The sequence below is a fragment of the Protopterus annectens genome, chromosome 13.part0, assembly GCF_019279795.1.
Source record: "Protopterus annectens isolate FY-2018-M chromosome 13.part0, PAN1.0, whole genome shotgun sequence".
Classification (NCBI taxonomy): Eukaryota; Metazoa; Chordata; order Ceratodontiformes; family Protopteridae; genus Protopterus; species Protopterus annectens.
The window spans coordinates 178,833,073-178,851,616 of NC_056747.1; positions in this window are offsets into that span (position 1 = coordinate 178,833,073).

The window sequence follows — 18,544 nt, forward strand, 5'->3', positions numbered from 1 at the left end:
CCCCCCCCGACTAGAAGCTGAGCCAGGATCTAGTACAGATGTGTCACAATACATACCTAGAGTTTGGCTAAGTCATCTGGAGACTGTAAAACAATTCCAACACTTCCATCCTTCTGCAGAGACTAATGAGCCATTCTCTGGCACCTCAGGGTAGCAATTAGTTCACCACTAAGGACAATAAGAGCCCAGGCCTTTCCCAGACATTGCTTGTCTGGCTGCATCCAGGCCTGTAAGATAAAATCTTTATGGTCTAAACCAAGTAATTTAATTTCTGGATACTTTTCTTAAGGTAAGCTGAGCTAAGCTTAACCCCTTCCCTTCCAGCATCCTCTGATAACATATATACATTTCCTCAGTTACAACAGTACAGTCTGATATAAATCTATATTTTCTTCTGTCCGGCAGGACCCACTGTTGATGCATTTTTAACACAAGCAGCTTTACAAATACATTTTTAACACAAGCATCTGTACAAATCAGTTTGATATACAAATGACATAAAATTCTTTACAAAACTCCAGCTAGCTATGCTGGCATATGTTACACATGTACTTTCCTACTCTCTCTCTTTCATATCTGGCACTACCTCACATTGTAACAAGTGGTCCATAGTTTTCCTAATTCTTCCTGCTTCATGGTTTTGAAATATTTGCAAGCTTCTGACAGCTATAGTCACAAACACAATGGCCAGTAATGAAAGGCCATCCTGTAACTAGGTAATCAAGATCCCGTCCTCTGCTGCTCTCTGAGCTTCAGAACATAGAAATATGGGTTTTCTTTATATAACTCCCAGTTATGGCTATACCTTCGTAGAAATACACTTAGGATGGTACTTAAGAATCCACAGAACATAAGCATAAACTTTTACCAGTTGTCTCAGTGTACACATTATCTGGTCCAGATATTGCCTTGTTATCCTAATTTATATACAGTTTAGTCTGAGTTTACCAGTAGCATAGCTTTGATCTAACTCATGTTAAGTCATAATTTGAGTATCATCAGAGCCAAACATTGTCAATGCCTTTTGCTTACATTTGGACCTTGGCCTCCATGTTAGTGGGAGAATGACACAGTATTATGGTGTCTGAACAGAGTAAGCAGGGGCAATGCCATTGGCTCAGGTTATATTGTTTATAAAGATAGACAAAAGCAGCCAGACAGTTATTGATCCCTAAAGTATCCCAACCCTATTTTTAATTTAGACTTAAGTTCCCATGCTGTCAGTTAAATGGCTGCTGAAACATAAGGTTGGTGTGTCAGTAAGTCGATTGTCCTGAAGCATATTTATACACAGGCACTGGATGAGTGAATCAAAGGCCTTGACCAGATTCACTTGACTTTTCATTGCTGTTATGAGTCACTGATACTATTTAGTGGTGAACTTCCATGATAGACCCTGTCACCGGGGCAACAAAGTTTGGCATAAAACATGCAAGCCTTGTGTCATATTTGCCTGAAAGTAACCAAATAGATGGGTGTTGGCCAAATTTGTCCAAAAAGTGGAACAGAACCTGGATTGTAATAGGCAAGCACATTAGGATTAAACTCCCTTTGAGAATAGAGACAACTAGTATGCATTCCCATACACTAGGCAAAACTGCAGAAGAAATAGAAGGTACAAAGCCTGGGTAAGCAGTTGTATTAACATCTATAACACAAACATCAAGAATTACAGGTATGGCCACCACATTAAGGAAGCCCTTAAACAACTTTTTTAATTATGAAACTACAAATTCTCATGAAATGCAACAGGGGATCAGCTAATTCATAAGAGGCAGTCACTAACTCCTCTCCCAGACCCACTTCTCCCTTAGTGGTCAGCTTCTCATGTGTCCTGGCAAACATGAATCACAGTATTTCCTCAGCAGCAGCAAAACATAAGGAGTTAGTCCCCCATTCTAAGGCTAAAAGCTTTGCTGTCCTGTTTCTCCTTATGATATGGGGGTCGCTAAATGTTTTGGCTTGCTGCTATAGAGGTACTGATCTGTAACAGCATTCAACACTGTTCAAGTTTTATCTATGTTAAAAGATTTCTAAGATTTTTCATCCTTAGTTTCAGCTCTGTGGCATAAAATGATAAAGCCCTGTCTTTGACACAGACAGATTAGGACTGGCTAGAAACCTGGGTGCTGGGGGATTTAATAAGGGACGGTGTGAATAAGAGGCTGATGCCAGTTCACCAACTTGGAGGGGGCTGCCGTCTGGCCTGCTCCAGTGCCTGGACTTTACTGGACAGAGAACTGGATGACATAAGGAGTATGAGTCAGGGACCTCTGATTGGCTCTTCCTAACTGCAACCATGTGACAGCCCTGATGTGCATGTAATAGAGTGCATATGCGTTAAGGGGAAGTTATACCTGCCCTCATATCCCTGAGCATGCACATCAGCTGCCAAGAGTGGGGGTTAAGCCAGGAAATAGAAAATTCCCTGATGGCTACGTCAATGATGGTCTCCCCCATGGTCAGATGACACCCTAGTAAGTAAGTAAGGTAATGAATGGGTATGATCATAGGAGGGAGGACTTGACAGGTTAAGGTCATTAAGAATTTTTCATTTGTTGGAATGAGAAGTTTGATTTTCTGAAAAAAATCAATATAGTTGTTAATGAGTTTGATTTTTTTTTTATTTTAGGTTTTGCATTCCAATGGCTCCATAAGTAATTTTGGGAGAATTAGACTTTCCACAAGTATTTTATGATTTGGTAGAGATTATCCCGAGGATTAATCAACAGTGCTCCTGATCATGAGTTTATTGTTTACTGTTTTGAATACATTGCTTGAAAGATAAGTTACATTTGAAGGTCATTGCTAGGTACTTCCAGTAAAGTACTATAGAACTGTCAGATACTGCACCTTTCAATTTGAAATTTCTTGAAGTCGAATTTGCTCTTTGAGTATGGCTATCAAGAGATTTTTTTTTTAATTTGTTGGTTTTCTTTTCACTGAAAAAAATATATTTTTGATTAACCCAGCCATGGGGTTTATTGAGAGATATTCATAGTTCTGTTTCTAACTGTTGAAAGTTTCTTTCATTCTGGACAAGTATAGAATTCTCCACATACTAAAGCAGGGTGATTCTATTTGTATGTCATTGTGCTTTCTTTGTTAAAATGGTGAAAAGAAACGCTCACAAAGCTGTGGCACTCTAACTTTACTGGTAAAGAAGGCAGAGTATGTTTTGCCAACTCTCTGTCTTTGTTGTATTATAGAAGTTGGACTTGAACCAAGCAGGGACCATGTCATTACTGTCTAGGATTTTGTGGTCTATTAATGAGCATTTGGTGGTTGAAAACACCAAATGCCTTACAAAAATCTAATAATAAGGTAGCTACATTTTGATCAAAACAGCAGTCAGTGGGTCTTTGTATAGTGGTTTAATAAGAGCTGTTTGAGAGCCATGCCAAGTCCTGAAGCAATGCTGCGTATATGTGTTTAGGTTTCTAATGGGCATGAATGATGTTAGATTTTTGTGAACTATTCATTCAAGTATTTTAGTAAAGCATACTTAAACGCTGGTAATTGAAAACCGTCTGACTTCCAGCACCATTAAAGAACAGAGTGATTTTAGCATGCTTATAAATGGAAGGGAATGTCCTTCATTTAGGTCTCTGCTTATTATTATTGTAAGAGGAACAGGCGACTAGCTCGAATGTAGGATTTCTTGTTGGTCGGATGTTGTTGTGCATGATCAGCAGGATTACTGTGATGAGCACTGAATTACCAGATTACAGATATGAAGCAGTTTGCAAATGTATTTGTATGTCAAAGTGTGACTATAAATACAGGGATTGTTGTCGCATTTATATGACTTCCCTCATGGTTTATTTGCAGAACTCCAAAACAACTCTCTGTTGGGTTACTAAAGCTGTTCATTTGTAAATTGTTGTAATAATACTTTTTCATGTACACCTTAACATGTCTTCTACATAAACTACTGTCCATTACATGTTTACAGTGCAGAGGGGAGAAAAGTTAGTTTCTAAAGTTCAGTTATATAAAGTCTGCATAAAATCTGCAGTTTTTGTTGTAAGGTCAGTGTGTACGCAGTATGTAAAATGAGCAAAAATGTGCAGCTTAGCAGAATAAACACTAGAGATTAAGAGTGAAAAAGTGAACATCAGAGCAGGATTTCACTGTGTAAGATGTCATACTTGGCACGGTAATTTACAGACAAGCATCAGATCTGTATTATATGAAATTATGAAAGTGTGTAGTGTAATTCAAATGCAGAAATATAAATGGAAAAATAAGAGAAAGAAACGAGTAGTATTTATATCGCATAAGATGAATTATGCGTAGTACAACTTTACTGGATTTCTCTCTGAATTAATTATTTCCCTTTTAGCCAGTTGCACTCCTGAACTGTTGTAAAGATCATGTTGGCATTATGACTGCATAAAACAGTAAAATAATTGATAAATTCATGTCAAGTCATTAATAAGTAAGCATTCCTGCTCAAATGGAATTCACATTTCTGCTTCCACAAAGAATTACTTAATCAATCTATTTAGAAATGTCAAATACTTCCTTTTGAGTAAAATGAGGTATTGTAACTTAGGACGCCATTAAACCAAAGGCCTGAAATGCTGGAGGAGGCAGTCTGAAAGGCCTTATTAACAACCACACTGCCATAAAGCAGATCCTTTAACAAAAGGATAAGAGTTTCGAGCTTTTTCAAGGACTCAGTCATCCATTGTGAAATACTGTTGACGGTTGGTGATAATTTGCATCATATAGCTGAAGTGTGGATTAAATTAACTCCTACATACTGCTGAACTGTTTCGCTAGTATCAATTAACTAATTAACTTGCATCTGGCATCAGTGGTGTATCTGTCTTAATGGAGGTTTCCTACAAAGATGCTGACAAATACATCAGGATGCAAGAGGAATACATTACTTTTATTATAAGACTACAGCATTTATACATTTGCCAGCGGCAAGCAATCCTTCAAAATTTAATAAAAGTAATAACTGTCTGGTGGTGGGATTTCATAAAAAATGCATTAGTACTGCACATTGACATCAGAAGAAATGATGTGTGCATGTATAGATTGATACAGACATGTGTGTGTGTGTGTGTGTGTGTGTGTGTGTGTGTGTGTGTGTGTGTGTGTGTGTGTGTGTGTGTGTGTGTGTGTGTGTGTGTGTGTGTGTGTGTGTGTGTGTGTGCGTGCGTGTGTGCATGTGTGTGTGCCATGCTCATGTGTGTGCATGTACACCACGTACACTAGCAGTAACATCATGAATGTAAATGAAAAGCTGGAATAGCGTATGCTATAGGGTCAGATTTCGAGCCACAGTAAGCCAGCAGTATACAAGTTGCTTCTTGGGTCAGTTTATAAAATATTTAATTTCTTTGGTATTGCTGAAGAACAAAGCATAACTGGTCTGAATTTAGTCTTTACCAAACAGCATGCGCATATTCACCTTGCAGGATGTTTCATATGTACCTGTTCGTATCACATGACAAAATGGGACAACTGTTACTGGAGAATATTCAGAACCATGTGTTGTATATCATAACACACAGATGGCTATGCTTAAGAAACACGTCCTTAGCTGTGCAGAAAACTATGCATGAACTTAGGTTACAAGCTAAGTCAGTCTGAACAGAGATAAAAAAAACTGTTACCTTGTGTTACTATGAGGGCAGTCTCCTGCCCTGCACCCATATTGTGGAATAGTCTGTACCCTGCTCTAGTTAGCAGTATGGCAGAGCTCTCTTTCAAAAATGGCAAGGTAGTCAGAAAAAGGTATCTAGATATTGAAGCTGCAGCCTTATGCGTTATTCTTTGTACCTTAGTTCAGATCATTTAAAATGAGACGTGTATCAGCTAAAATGATTTATTTATTTATACATGCATAATTTAAAATGAGAAGTGTATCAGTTAAAATTATTTATTTATTTATGCATGCATGCTTTTGTTTGGGTTAGACCCAGTAGGCCAGTGGACCCTTTTCAGAAGAGACCTGAAATGGTATTGATACTGACTAGAGGAAATTTGGCCAGGGCACCAGGGGTCTTCTCCTACTCTTTTTTCGATAAATGCCATTGGATTATTTATATCTACCTGAGCTGCAACCAGCTTAGGCCAACAGGGCCTAGGTTTTTCATCTCATCTTTACTGCTGGTGATTAATACTACTTTGTTCTTTGGGCAGGGATACCTGCTTGTTGTCTGTGTTTTAATCCTGAATGTTTATATTAAGATATTACTGAATGGAAAAGTTCTATATCAGTTTCAGTTTAATTATCAGCTCAAATAAATTGAGAAGTAGGATTAATATGCTAACATTTCTTCCCTTTGACTCTACAATACTGCATCACCCAATGTTTTCTAACTGACCCTCAGTCCCCAGACCTGTAACTTCATCCATCAAACAGGGATTTTTTTTTTGGTATTAGATGCAAAAATGTATAAATATATACATACATCCATGCATACCTACATATATGTAGTCAGTAATGTCATCGTTAATATGCTTTCAAAGGTTATAGTCTAGGTAAAATACAGAAAGGAAGAGAAAATCAGTTTGTATTTGGGATTGGATGTTACAAAATGAAATGCAATTTTAGGGGATCCACTGCTGCTCCTTCATGCACAAGAAGTCGCACTCACTCTAATCATACATGTTCATGTGAGCGTGAGCATAATGAGGCAAAACATGTAATGGCAGATGGAAGAATCGGTGTCACAGCAGCTGTGCATTATAGAGGCATTGTTGTGAGCTGTGAGATGTAAGGCCTCAGCCTCAAAGCACCTTTGCATGTAGCAGCACAACTTGACAGGTAGCAGCAGCAGAGGACCTAGCACCCAGCAGCTGACCCACCTATACCCTTACTGTGCCATTTACCCCATTCCATCTTAGATGTATCCATTGATTCTTACCACCAGCTCCCCCCACCCAGTTCTAGTAGTTTATTCCAGATATCATTGGGAAGTCATCATGAAATGCAATCTTGGGTATTGACTAGTGTTTCTATGGTAATACATTGGGATGAAACAGACTTAAAATGACCTCTGGGTTGATAGCCTAGTAATCTCCTATGATCCTGTGATATCAATCACTTTCTCCATGAATAAATACTTCCTCATGGCTGAGCAGACTGGAGACCCTCCCATCTGTAGATAGTGCACTCTCCAACCAGTTCTGTATTTCCCACTTGCTTAAATCCTTTCATACTCTGCTGTGACCAGAGTACACTCAAAGGCTACTGAGTCTGTCTTCAAATGTTGCATCTTCTGAACCATTAACCATCCTGCTGGCTTTCGTCTGCACCCATTCCATTAGATATACATCAATTTCCATAGTCTACAAAAGTGAATTCAATATTCCAGTTAACACAACAGTAACTCTTGATAAACATCAGGGATGTCACCTATCTCTGCATGCACTGTCTCCCATTTTGCACTATACAATCATGCCAGTTTTCACAGTTGCCATATCACACAGTACTTGGTAATTTATTTCCTTGAAGCTCAATGCCCCTCCCCCACATCCTTATCCTATCCTGTGCTGTCACCTGTAGCATTACCCCCTCTCTAGCTTATATTTCACCTCTGGGCTGTTATTCCCAAACATACCTCTCAAACTCTCAGAATAAGAAATCTAGACAAAGCCACAGAGAATGGGGCACAAAGGCCCCAAAATAAGAACAATTCTTAAACATTGCTCTTAATCTTAGAAAGTTTATAGAAAAACAGGATTTGCATTAGCATGAATTTTCTGAAGGGTATGAAGTCTGAAACTCAAACGTTTGTCTGTCATTATTTTCTGTCCTCAATGATTTGCTAATAATTTGTCAGAAAAACAAAATGTTATGAGGAACAGACAAAAAATATGGAGCAAAAATCTGGATGTTCTGCTAAAATCTGAACAGTTGAGAGGTATGCTCCCAACGTATATCACCAGTCATCTACCCAAACAAAATCACAAGCTACTAACCTGTTTAGCTCCATTCTGTCACTTCTTCACCTCTCCTTATCATCCTCTTCCATGTTGGTGTTATACATGAACAGATCAGTTCAATTTGCCATTCCTGAAGTTATATTCAAAACGTATGCATTTAGCACCGCTGATCCCAGGTCCAGCCCCAACAATACACTAGTGATTACCACCTGATACTCTGATACCATACCCTTTTTGTTCTTCCCACTGCATCCTGTATGCTAGAAACATTTCTACCCACTTACATTTTTTTTTATTTTTGTGTTGTTTTGCTTGTGTTTACCAGGTTTGTCTGAATGTGTTATTCAAAAACTCCTTTTCAGCTGAAGCCCCAGAGAAAAGCTCTAATATGTTACAAACATTTTTAAAGAGACACTTAGTAATATACATGAAGAGACATTATATAATACGCATTTAACAACTACATATGCATTTGACTAATTCGTTTACATTCATATGAAAATACAGGCAGCTATTAAAATATAAATTATATTTATGCATTAGTAGAAGTTGAACACTGAGCATTTGAAGAAGTGTATTACTGGTTTTGTCAGCTAGATAACCAGCTCATGTGTTTATTGCTTAGAAATACAGAGAAATTGTTGTGAAGGAAGGAAAAAGATAGGGCAGAAAATGTTTATATTGAGTTAAGAGGTGGGGTATATAGCTTTCATATTTATTAGAAGACTTCTTTGTGGTGCAGAGACAAACTGTCTGCTGAAATCCAGGTAGATTAAAATTCTTCATTTGTTTCTCTCCATGTCCCTTGTTATCCATTTAAAAAAACTGTATTAGTTTAGTCTGGGAAAACTTCTTCGCCATGAATCTATAAACTTAGTAAACTTTTTTGGATGAGCCTTTTCAAATGTTTTACCTACCAGTCAGAACAAACTAGTAAACCTTTAGTTGCCTAGAAAGTTCTTGATCCTCTCTTGTACAAGGGCCTGACTGTGGCCCATCTCCAGTTCTTTTGTACAAGCCTTCAGCTGAAGAAATCACTGCATAATTTACCTCCCCTCAAAATTTTTTGAATAATTAAGGTACATACCTCTCAACCGTCCAGACTTTTGCAGAATGTCCAGATTTTGTCTCATATTATTTGTCTGTTCTTCATAAAATTTGTGATTTTTCTGGCAAACCATTGAAGACTGAAGTCACAAAATCATGACAGACACTTGAGTTTCAGACTTCATATCCTTCAGAATATGCACATTAACACAAAACCTGTTATTCTAGCAGCTTTCTAAGTTTATAAGAGCAATATTTAAAATCTGTCCCTGTTTTTGTAGCCTGCGTTCCCCCATTATTTTGTCTTTTTATAGATTGCTTTCAATAAGAGGTTGAGAGGTATGTTGTTGTTGTACTTGGGTCCCTTCCACTCTTTTACATATCCTGGACAAACCCCCACTAGGTCCTTATGGTTTGTCCTCCCTGTGTGCCCCCAGGTTCTTTTCAGCCTCTCCCTTGTCTCCTTTTCTTTATTCCACATACCTAAGTGAGGCATTCTACTGTCCACATACCTAAGTAAGGCCTTCTCCCATCCACATACCTAAGTAAGGCCTTCTCCCATCCACATACCTAAGTAAGGCCTTCTCCCATTCACATACCTAAGGAAGGCCTTCTGCCATCCATATCTAAGTACGGCCTTCTCATGTTCACATACCTAAGTAAGGCCTTCTCCTATCCACATATCTAAGTAAGGCCTTCTCATGTTCACATACCTACGTAAGGCCTTCTCCCATCCACATACCTAAGTAAGGCCTTCTCATGTTCACATACCTAAGTATGGCCTTCTCATGTTCACATACCTAAGTAAGGCCTTCTCCCATCCACATATCTAAGTATGGCCTTCTCCCATTCACATACCTAAGTAAGGCCTTCTCCCATTCACATACCTAAGTAAGGCCTTCTCCCATCCACATACCTAAGTAAGGCCTTCTCCCATTCACATACTTAAATGAGGCCTTCTCCCATTCACATACTTAAGTGAAGCCTACTCCTGTCCCCCTTCTTTTCCCTGCTGTCAGGTCCTTCTACATTTCCACTCTAGCAGCTTATTTTGTCTCCACAGTGCATGCTTTATCAGGTTAATGTTGTTGTTGTTGTTGTCTTTCGGTTTTTCCCAGTTAGGGGTCGCCACAGTGGAACTCCGGTCTGCTAATGATTGGCAGTAGATTTTGACAAACGCCGAGGTGCCAGCTCGACGTTCAATCTTCAACGAAGGCACGCCCAGTTACGCATGTCTTTCGAACACCCTCCCAACCATGCGGAGGACATGCAGACTCCACATAGAAGGCACTCCCTGCACTCCAGGCGAGAATCGAACAGGAGAACCTCTTGTTATGAGGCAACAACGCTACCGCTGCACCACCGCGTCATCAGGTTAATATAAAACATATTTATTTATTAACATTTGTTTACCAGGAAAGTCCGACTGGATAATTTTATTTATTTTCAGAGCAGGCCTGGTGAGAAAAGCTACATAAATAAAATAATAAAAACTATGCGAAAACTGACATAATATAACAATATACTATAAGTACATAGATAATGCAAATATTAGTACACATATAGCATATAGAATAATACACATATACCATCACTAAAACAAGATAAATTCAATATCTTGTAGCATTGAAAGAAGTTGATATATTATAAGTGCGCGAGTTTGCTGCTCACTTGTGATGCAAATATTAAAGTGGAAATTTCAAACAGTGGATAAGAAGAAGGAGAGGAAGAGGGGATAGTGAGAAGAAGTATTTGTTGGACGTAATAAGTGGAGTCGATTTGGGAGGCAGGAGAAGTAATGAGTAAAGATTAATATAAGGAAAATAAGAGTAACAGAAATAAAAAATAGGAAAAGGAGAGAGGCGATCTATATAGGTATTAGAGTAGAAGGAGCTGAAATTTGCCTGGAGACAAGATTTGCCCCTTTGCAGTTGTACACCAAGATTCTCATAACCATGCTCCTTTCTGTGCCTCACTCATGAACCACAAGGCGTGGTCATTCTGTACAAGTGCTGCTCTCACTAGCTACCATAGTTTTTCCCCCTCAGCTCTGCTTCTACATAACTCCAGGACCAGAAGTTTCCTTCCTCTTGTTTGCACTTCCACCCGCTGCATAAATCCTCCTCACTGCCCACTGTTGATGTTGGGATTTTTTTCTCGGACAATGACGTCTCCCATTATCACTACCCTTGTTCTGCCACATCAGTTTCTAATCCATTCATTTATGAGTTCATCCTCACATAGCATTAGGGGTGCCAATTAATGGTGCTCTGTCTCCATCCTTCCTTCATCTTACCGGGTACTACTGTACTCCTCCGCCTCTTCATCCTGACTCCCTCCTGTGCTTTACCTTATTACTTTGTCCATCCCTTACTTTATACAATTGGATACCCCACTCATCCATCCATTGTCTTTCCTTTTTAAAGTTACTATAATTTGGAATAGCCAGATCCTAGCCTTATTTGCTCTTTGCCCAAGTGTTCATTATTTGTAATTTCTGGCTGACATGATATTTCTGCTTGCTTATCTATAGATGTGTGTGTGTGTGTGTGTGTGTGTGTGTGTGTGTGTGTGTGTGTGTGTGTGTGTGTGTGCGGGCACGTGCTTTTCATGTACATGACTTGGTACATATATGGGGGATATACACACCCCGAGGGTATTGGCTAGACTGCTGATTGCTATGAGCTATTCCACAAATGCAAAGCTATGCGTGATCTGTACCAGTCCATGTCCCCTACTGCAATATTTTAATGACATCTTATTGCCCAAAGTATTTATGTATTTTCTTTTTTTACATTTGAGTGGGGGGGGTAATCATTTTGCACATTCTGGTTTGAAGCTATTTTTAGTGGCTGTTAATATGGGAAAGCACTTTTCTAAATCACCTGATTTTGTTTTTATTCATTTAGTTGCTTGACTGGTCACACTATATTATATGACTTTTCATTCATTCTGTCAAATCCTCAGGTGTTTAACAGAGTGATTGGTTTGAGAAACTTGTCAAGTGTTGTCATCTTCAAATGTTGCAGATCTTGAAAGAAGGAAGATTGAGTGTATGTGGGTGAGGGAAGTCTGGGACTAAGATTTTAATGACAAAAGATTTGGATATACCAATGGGGTAGGCATGTGTGTGAGAGTGATTGCAGGTTAGAGTATTAGTAATGGCTGAGGAAGGAGGTATATTTACTGTTATGCATGTGTGCATCTGTATGTGGTGTGTATCTAAATGTCTTGTACAGTGGTAGTTTTTTTGGAAAGTTTTCTTTTTCTAAAGTAAGGTATAGAGTCACAGTTGGTGACAAGAACAAGGTTAGGATTCATAGGTGTATACTAGGCTAACGACCACAAGGACCTTTTTAAGCCTAGCCATGCATCCCAAATCTCTGACAAGTTCTGATACCCTTGATAAGTGTAAGCATGGGCCTGGGAGATGAACCATTTACATGTTACCTGTGTCCATTAGAGACATAGATGCCAAACCAGGGATGAATTTCTGATTTCCCATCCAGTTGTCCAAGTGGCACTTGAATTGGGTTAGGGAGGAACTCTGCTTCAGATGGATGGGGAGTCTGTTCCACAGACGAGGTAGTCTCTAGGACAGATAACTATCTCTACCAGCAAGTCCTATTTATATCACAGGCAAGGTTTAAGTCTTTAGAATGGGTAATTCTGGTGCTGTTTGTTTTGTGGATATGCAGGAGGTCCATCAGAGTGGGGTCTGATAATGCCCTGCATGCCAGGCATAGATCTCCCCTCAAAAGCCTTTAGGAGACAGAATACAGGGACAGGGCCTTGAGGTGGTCTGCATATGACATATTACTTTTTCCCTGTATTCTTTTAGTGAGGAACCTCTGTGGACATTCCAGTTGTTAGATATGCCTGGTTAGATACATACCAAAGGGGGAACTGCACTCAATGATAGGCCTGATGAATGCCGAATACAGTGGAACAATGACTTCCTTGGACTTAGATGCCATACCTTTGTTTATACGTTGCACAACATAGAATGATTTCCTCACCACTGTAGATACATTTAATAAGGGGAGACAGGAGAGTTTGCAGTTTGCAACTACATATGTGTGTATACAAACATATCTCCATCCATATATATATATATATATATATATATATATATAGAGAGAGAGAGAGAGAGAGAGAAAACATTCTAGTATGTGTATATATCAGCTTTGCAAATGCTGAACCTCAGGGTAAGAATGTGTTGTCATACCACCTCCCCAATGTTTTAATAATTTCTGAGTTAGGATATAGGGTTTAGACTGACTTTGCCCACATGCATTTGTTTTAAAATATCAGTCCTATCCTGTCACCTGTATCTTTACCCCCTTCTGTTTTTTCTTGTTTTTGTCCCTTGTTACATTGTTTTATTTATGCTTTTTGCCCATATACCTGACTACCATCAAGCCTACCTAGTCAGGCTCTAGCTCACTTTTCAGAGACACTGGGGGCATCATTTAGGCATCTCAGCAATATGGATGTTTTGTTTGTTTTTTTTTTCCTTTTCAGTGGGTTTTACTCTTAAATTTGTTACCCAGATCATAGCTGAGAGGGGTGAAAAAGATCAGTTAATTTCAGTTACAAGCTTGACACCCCTTAAATAAATAAATGCACCATAGTATAGGAATTATTTTATTTAGTTATGCACATCAACATTATATCTCTCTAACTGATTTGGCCTTCAGTATCCTTGAGATTTGTAAGTCATTTTATTGGATTTTATGTCTGTTTATCACCCTTTTTCCCCTACCTCTCATTTTTTCTTTTTTTTTTTATTATTATTATTTCATTATTTCTGAGTGTTTTCCAGATAGTGCTGTTGTCTATTTTGAGCACACTAGTAGTTAGTCAAGAGATGAGCATAGTCTCCAAACTTTAGTTTGTTAGTGTGTATTAGCAACCTATTTAAAACATGCCCTAAGAAATGAAACTAGGGAATACTTAAAATATGATATCTATGCCCCAAGAATATAGTGTGTCCCCATACAAATGGTGGGATGTGCCCAATGCAAGGCTAATGTTAAATACTATGATTGCTGGTGAATTATTACTGCAATCCAGTATGCAAGCTTAGATGATGGAAGTATGGAAGTGGGAGCAAATTTATGCTGATGGGATTTTGTTGGAGGGATGCAGGATAGTTTAAATGTTTTTCGTTTGTTTTTCATTGCTTTGCTTTGTTTTGCAGTGACTTCTTATTTAATTTTGACAAATTTCTGGCAGTTCTTTTTATGATATAGCATTTTAACTTGGCCTGTCGTTTTACTCCCAGACTTAGTAAATAAGTAAATATTGTCTTTTGTATGAATGTTGTTTCTTTTTCTAGTTCTATATTATTTTGTTCACCACAGAAAATAACACTGGTTGTGTAAATGTAATGTTTTCCTCCAGTGAGCAGGCGTACTTACAGTTTCAGTTATACCCTTCAGAAACATGTCTTTGCTTGATGTGACTTTAGATTCTGTGATTTTATTAAGCCAGTCATCATTGTCTAAAGCCTTTACTACCAAGCAGCAATTACTTTTACCACAGACCTTTTCAATTAAAATATTGGAGTTTGCCACCTTAAACACAGTATGCAGAAACATAGTACAATGATCTGAACTGCAAAGTGACGTATTTGTTTTAATATCCTTACATCTTTTAAGTTTAGAGGTGAAAATCAAATCTAATATACTGTCATCACTAGTAGGAAACATGAATATTTTGGTACAATAATGTGACCTCATAGTATGTCATTGTTTACATTTCTTATAGATTCACTCTTGAATTATGTCATTATAAGATTCTGATGTAAGCCTATATTTATTTTTCTACCTCTGTTGGGTCAGATGTGATGTTGTTTATTGTGCTGTCACCTGTACACATATTATGTCTATTTATGATTTTGTTACTGACTGTCTCCTTTTGTTTTTGATTGATGTCATTATATGATTTATCAGCATTTGGCCCACACCATGCCTAGAAAGGGTTTTTGGGACAGTGTGCTTACCCTGTAAACCAATCAAAACAAATAACTAAATAAGAAGTGGATAAATGAAACAACTAAAACTCCAAATGCTGACCGACTATAAGTTTTACAGAACGTATGCATTTACCTTTGGAAAGTCGCTGGTTGTTGAAGTTCAGTGCAAACAAATGAAAGTACGACACTTAGACCACAGCATCCCTAGTGTGTTTAGTATTGGCTGGGGAAATGAAAGTAAAGGCATCAGAGCATGAAAGGGATCGGGGATCATAAATGACAATAAGGGATCGGGGATCATAAATGATAATAACCAGACTGGACCACAGGAGCAGCAGACAGAATGCTGGGAAGTATTCTCAGGGGAAATATATTCCAAAACTAAAGACGTAATGCTTCCAGTGTGAAAGGCCAATTTATGAGTATCGCATGTAGTTCTGAAGGTCGTATAAAGAAAAGAACATCAGAATGCTGGAAGGAATCAAGAGGAAAGCTACTACAAATATCTTTGCAATGGAGATGAGTATGTCCAGAAGACAGAAGACTTCAAACTACAAGAGAGATGGGAGTTGGATATATCTTTAGTGCATAAGGTCATATGGGGAGAGATGTGAAAGGTCATTATAAATATTATAGATATATAGATTATAGATATATTTATATTTATATGGGCACAGCCCCATGTAAGGGGTTTAGAGGATGAATTCTTCTCTTCAAAATCACTTAAAAACTTTAACAGTGAGTTTCAGAGTTTGTTTTCTTTGTTTGAAATCATATTTATTTTAAAAGGGTCAGGATCTACAGCTATATCTCCTACTTCTTTCTCATAAGGGAGTTAATTATTTTGTGAATGTGAAAACTTGATGTGGTGTATGACAGTTGCATACTTTACTTTATTTTCTTCTTTCTTAATTTTGGTAATTTCTGGAAATTATTTTTAAGATATATAATTTTTTTTTGCTTAGCCAATCTTTTCTTCCCACCCTTAGGTAATGAATAGTAACATTTTATGAATGCTAATGAACGTGGTTTTTGGACCAGACCACCCTTCTAGTTAACTACTAAAATCAAACAAATAATGAATTAAAGAAATAAATAAATGCATACATACATTCATACATACAAACATAAATAAGAATGGGAAATATAAAATACATGCGCATAAATAAATGAAAACAGAAAATACCAGGGCACACATCAGTTTGAAGTGCTGAAGTAAATGAGGCTCTCTGCATCTGACCTTGGTCATACCATAATGCAATAGTGCATTTCCCTGTTTTGTTAAAAGAGCAGCTCACAACAAGACACAAAGAAACTGAAACAGGAGAATGAAGCGTACCATGGTACACATCAAAATGCTGAATATGTAGGAAAATGCAATTCGGCAGCTAACTGTAAATTAACTCCCAAAATATAAATGCTGGACATTGAAAACAGAAGCTAATACCCATGACAGTTTTATTAATTGCTGATACATTATGATAACCCACTCATTGTTTTAAATTTCCTCTGACATTTGATTTATCATCCATATTTCTCAGATGTCCCTGATTTTGCAGAAGATCCATGCTTTTGACTTATATTTTTGCCAGACCCTTGTGAAAGTTTTGATTTTCGGATAAATCAGTGAGGATTGCAGTCAGTTTTTAATGCCAGACATTATAGTTTCAAACTTCTTCCGCCCATCCATCTACAACCCCTATTCCTCATTTTTGTACATGGGGTCTGGGGGTGTCACTTCAACAATGACAATAATCTGGAGATTGGTGGGGTGGACATGTCATTAGTATACAGGATCATCTAGAGCATATATGACTAACCCTGCAGTGGCTGATGTCACACACACACACACACACACACACACACACACACACACACACACACACACATGCATACTCTCACCTACAGACAATTTAGAGTGCTCTTTCCACCTACTGTTTGTCTTTTGAAAGTGGGAGGAAACCAAGACACCCAGGAAGAACTCATGCAAACATGGGGAGAATATGCAGGCTCCACACAGAAGGCACCCCGACTGAAGACAGGCAATAATGCTTCCTGCTGCACCACTGTGCCTCCCCTTTTGTTCAGAAAATGTGTATTGATGCAAAACTTCTTATTCTATTCATTTTTAAGTATGTTACAGTAATATTTAAAATGGTCCCTGATTTCGGGCCTTTACTCCCCCATTATTTTTAGCTTTGTCACTTATTCTTGAAGAAAGAAGTTGAGAGCTATGTTATCCATAATACTGGTAGCTCTCTGCTTTACTGCCTTTTGTACTTTTGGGGCAGAGTTATTGTCTGAGATTATAGTCACTCATAAAGAAATGTTCATAAAGAATGAAAATGTATATATATATATATATATATATATATATATATATATAAATAACATTTCTGCTGTATATTTCCATCATATCACCCACCACTCCCAAGACGTCTATATGACTAATCATGCTTCTGGTCATGCTGCTAGAAAATGTTTTTCTCATTATACAGCCCTCCAGGAAACTAGCATTTTGTGGTAACACTTCCTGGTTTTCTTCCCTTCTCCGCTTAGCAAAGAATTACTCCTGAAGCTGCTTGTCTTCTTGGCTTAGAATCACTCTGCTCCACTGGTGCTGTCTTAGCTGCATGATGTCACTGTCAGTGTCTCTGATTGGCCAGCACTGTTGTGCAGTGCAAACTTTAAAATGGTGAGAGCAAAGCTGTTACTCCTGCATGATTCCCACTGCTCTTCTGATGCAGTGCAGTCCTACTTTATCTCTTCACCCCAAAGGTTTTTTCAGATTTCTTCTGCATTTGCTGTCTTTTATTAATGTGATAGCTCTAGGTCCTTGCTGTATGATTCTGTGGGCTGTCATTTATTAGCATGTGTAACCGCCAGATTTTTCCAATGTGTTTGTGTTCTATCATTTATTAACATAATTCGCGATTCTTTCTATACAAGAACATTAGAGGCATTGTGGTTGTAAATAGAGCGCTCATTTTTCTCTCGCTGCTACTATACACAGTGCGGAATGTTGGCTACATTACTTTTGCTGAAATTCTTTAAATATGTGAAATAACGTTTGATCTAAACACTGCTAGACACTGCAGAAGTTGCTTAAATTTTGCAGTAGGAATTAAAATAAATGTAGTTGCTTATGACATTGTAACTGAATTCACTGTGTTATGAGACAAGGCATTACACATTTTATGAAAATACATTACACTGAGCCCTTCTTCCTTAAACCTTTATTTATCAGACATCTGTGTATGTTTCTTCATTTCTAGGACATGTTTTACTGTGCATTTGCAGCAGTTTTAATCAATCCGTGGTGTAGCAAGCTGCTAGATTTCAGTTCAGCTTCCTGGAGCAGAAGATACTGAAACACAATTTAATGCAAGCATATCAATGAAATTATTCATAACAAAACAATGGGTGCAAAAACAAGTTCAGCAATACCAGGAAAGTAGTGTCAATGTTACTCAAGTATTGCTTGGCTCCATGGTGCAGAGCACAGAGATGAACAAGTGAAGGGTCATGGTCTGCTGGCCTCTCCCAGAGGGAGGGAAGAGTTTGCATGCCCTCGGAGACGCACAGAGCAGTGGAGTCTCCCTAGTA